Here is a 4,476-nt window from a genome sequence, read left to right as displayed (position 1 = left end):
CTAGCAGAAAAAACAATCCGCACATGGTCAAACGCAGGGCAAAACCTCCTCAAAAAATCTTTATTATAATGCTTAATCAGAGGCCGTAAAAAAGTGCAAAGTGCAAAAGTGAAAAGTGAAAAACGTTTTCGAGACAAAAGCTCTTCCTCAGTGCCACATTGATTAGTGCACACCTGCACCCATTATAACATCAATATTCACCATGGATATCATAATATGCACGCAGGCCCAAAAACACCATTCAAGATATCCAATTTTACCTTAACACATTCCTATAAATATATTTTAATGTTAAAAAATTCCTTAATGCAAAAATACCTTAATACAACATTATTAATGTAAAATGCAAAAAAAATGTTTCATACATAATTTCACCCATAGATCTTATAAATGTTTCTTGTATACATATATCACACAAAACTATTCAAAACCAATTCCTCATTCATACCAAGGGGATATAAAGATCTCAAATCAAAAATCCATTTGCATTCTCTTTGTAAAAGACGGCGTTCCATGTCACCACCCCTTCGAAACTGTGGTATATGTTCTATTACCGTAAAATCCAAGTCCGCTATGGAATGTGCCACTTCATTGAAATGACAAGCTACCAGAGATTTTATATCCTTTCTCCTAATGGAGCTCATATGTTCGATAATACGCGTTCTGATCGATCTTCTAGTTTTTCCCACATACTGTTTATGACACACACAAGTCAACAGATAAATGACATTAGTGGATGCACAAGTGGTAAACTGTCTCATACAATACACTCGATCTGTCACGCAACTCTTGAAAGACACCTGTTTTCTCCGTATATATTTACAAGCGGCACATTTATGACAGGCATAAAAGCCTACTTCATTACCAATACGATCTCTTTTCTTGTTACCAGCAAAAGTGTCTGATTTTACCAGATAATCTCTTATGTTCTTCGCTCTATAATGCGAGAATAACGGGGGGTCAGACATTGATTAGTGCACACCTGCACCCATTATAACATCAATATTCACCATGGACATCATAATATGCATGCAGGCCCAAAAACACCATACAATATATCCAATTTTACCTTAAGACATTCCTATAAATATATTTTAATTGTAAAAAATTCCTTAATGCAAAAATACCTTAATACAACATTATTAATGTAAAATGCAAAAAAAATGTTTCATACATAATTTCACCCATAGATCTTATAAATGTTTCTTGTATACATATATCACACAAAACTATTCAAAACCAATTCCTCATTCATACCAAGGGGATATAAAGATCTCAAATCAAAAATCCATTTGCATTCTCTTTGTAAAAGACGGCGTTCCATGTCACCACCCCTTCGAAACTGTGGTATATGTTCTATTACCGTAAAATCCAAGTCCGCTATGGAATGTGCCACTTCATTGAAATGACAAGCTACCAGAGATTTTATATCCTTTCTCCTAATGGAGCTCATATGTTCGATAATACGCGTTCTGATCGATCTTCTAGTTTTTCCCACATACTGTTTATGACACACACAAGTCAACAGATAAATGACATTAGTGGATGCACAAGTGGTAAACTGTCTCATACAATACACTCGATCGTTCACGCAACTCTTGAAAGATACCTGTTTTCTCTGTATATATTTACAAGAGGCACATTTACGACAGGCAAAAAAGCCTACTTCATTACCAATACGATCTATTTTCTTGTCACCCGCAAAAGTGTCCGATCTTACAAGATAATCTCTTAGCTCAAAAAGCTAACAGATTTTCACTGAAATTTTCGGATTGCAATTCCTCCATATCTGCATATATATCTGCTATATATTTGTTTCTTAAAAAATATAAACAACTCATATATTTACATTGAAAAATAACCTTCAGACTTCAATGCTTTCTGTTCATTGTGTCAAGCCAACATTCAAAGTTTGTCTTGTGTAATTGATAAAACATGTTATTCAATAGCTGTAAACAAAACAACTCCTTCATGTCTGTGTGCAGCATTGTGCAATATGCACTCCTTCATAACAGACACTGTGGAGACAACCAATGCCTTCAGCATTGCAGCGAATCTAGTTTAAAGGTTACTTAATCCAAACTCGTGATTACATTTGAAGAACTACAATCCAAAATGACCATAAAATGGTGTCGGTTGCATGCAGGAACCCAAGCACCACAATAATCCAATACCTCAGAAACAATCAGACTGCAGTAACCTCACCCCTCCCATAGCGCATGCCATTTAGCTCACAAAAGCCTGATGCCAAACTAATTCTGCAGATGTGAAGTCATTTGTATGGATAACTCGGGCTCAAATTAGGCATGTGAAATGCAGCGGCCCTTTCTGAATGCATTTAGAAAAGAAGACATTTGCAGCGTTAACGTATGCCACAGATGACGAATGCGCTGGCACAGATTGGTTAAGGAAAAAGGGAATAATGATGTCATTTATCTGCACTGCCAATATAATACCTTCCACATATTTTAATCCAACTTTTATAATAATGAGATTTCTGCTTGAAGTGCACCGAAGATAGTAAAAAAAAAAAAAAACGCTAATGTCCCTAGCAGTATCGCTCGCTCCTTGCATTGAGCCCAGATGAATTCAGAGTGAGCTGATATTACTGGCTTGAAAATAAAATAGCTTTTTAACACTTTTCCTTCAACTTGTTCATATTGCTCTTTAATATTTTGAACTATGATCCATATTTCTGGCATGATTTAGATATAGGCAGGGGGAAAAGACGTGTTCATCTGTAGAAGCATTAAAGCTTGGCTATCTTGCATCAGTTAATTAATTGCAAGCTGGTACTTTTTATAAATTGCACATGATTAAAATGCTAAATATCACTATGACAACCAGGCTGATTTGTTGCATGTTCGTACAGATGTCACTGATGTCAGCCATCGATGAACACAATTATATTTTTTACGGTTGAAGTTGTGCAGAACATCATATACACACTATTGTTCAAAAGGTTGTGGTATGTACAGTTATTTTAAAAAGTTTTAGAAAGCAGTCTCATGCTCATCAAGGTTACATTACAGCATCATTACTCCAGTCTTCAGTGTCACATGATCCTTCAGAAATCAATCTAATATGATGATATACTGCTCAAGAAAATGTCTTGCTATTATCAATGTTAAAAACATTTGTGCTGATTAAAGTGTGTCAAAATGATATTAATCTATACATGTATAGACAATTCAAAATAAGATCCTTTATCTGAAATATAAATATTTTGTAACATATTTTTTTTTTGTCTTGCCCCAGAAACAGATTTCACTAAAATATGAAAAAAATGTAAATTTTGTTTGTGAAAATACATCATAAACATATGAATGACTATTGTTTTAAAGTTATAAATATATACATCTAAATAGTTTCAATATTTGCAAATTATTCATAAGGTTTTAACCTATTATGCCTTCCTCTATTTGTGACTTCCACCACTACAAACAGTTTTGCTAATAAGGTTTTCAAAAATTGGTGTACTTGGATACCAAGGCGACGACTCAAGATGAAATATGAAAAATCACGCAAATTAAATTAGTGTGAAAAGTTTAAATGATTGTTATAAATAAGGATACAGTTATGTAAGACAATATTGAGCAGCACAGAACAAAAACTTTTGTACTCTTCTTTTTTGGTTGTCATCACAGCACATGCAGTGATTTGAAAAACTACTGTCAGACTTCTCCTTTGAGCCTGACGGACTTTAATTGTTTGTTTATACGCAGCTTTTCTGCTTTTCTTTTGTTTGAGTTGTTATGCGAGTGTGTTGCTGCAGTTTTGTTGCAGAAGTACAATGTAGTATTCCTTAATTGCTTGTGATTAGATCAGCCGTTTATCCACCTGAGACTGTCTCCATCTGTTGGAACTGGTGTGTTATTTTTTTTTCTTTTCATAAAACTCACAAGCACAAGCAGAAGCACGTCAGTATTCCACCTCGTAAGCAAAAATAAAGCTCACCAAAAAACTCTCTCACGCTTTCTCTCTGATCACATAATCAAACAGCGAACTGTGTGACAAACTACAGGAGTGTGAGACCACTTTCACGGTTTCCAGTGAATCTGCACCCCAGAGCACCAGAAATGTGACAAACACAAAATACAAACATTATATGCCACATCACTCAAAACCACACATAACAAAACAAACAAACACAGACAAGCTTCCGTTCTCCTATTTTTGTCAACACTACAGACATGACGAATGTAAAACACACATCCTGATCTCAACACACTCATTTATTATAACTCACTTTCTATTTTTTCTATTCTATCTACTTGTTTCTCTTTGTTTGTGTGTGTGTGTGTGTGTGTGTATAATATATATATATATATATATATATATATATATATATATATATATACTGTATACACCTTGCTACGTGTACTGTATTAGGCAAACCGAGACTTGTCATTTGCACTTATATATTGTTGCTCTTTTGTTAGTTTTGACTGCTTTTATTGTCCTCATTTGTAAGTC

This window comes from Sinocyclocheilus grahami, unplaced genomic scaffold, assembly GCF_001515645.1.
Source record: "Sinocyclocheilus grahami isolate Dianchi unplaced genomic scaffold, SAMN03320097.WGS_v1.1 scaffold1561.1, whole genome shotgun sequence".
In the NCBI taxonomy this organism is placed as follows: domain Eukaryota; kingdom Metazoa; phylum Chordata; class Actinopteri; order Cypriniformes; family Cyprinidae; genus Sinocyclocheilus; species Sinocyclocheilus grahami.
The sequence above is the reverse complement of the archived record's forward strand: the minus strand, read 5'-3'. Positions refer to the sequence as shown.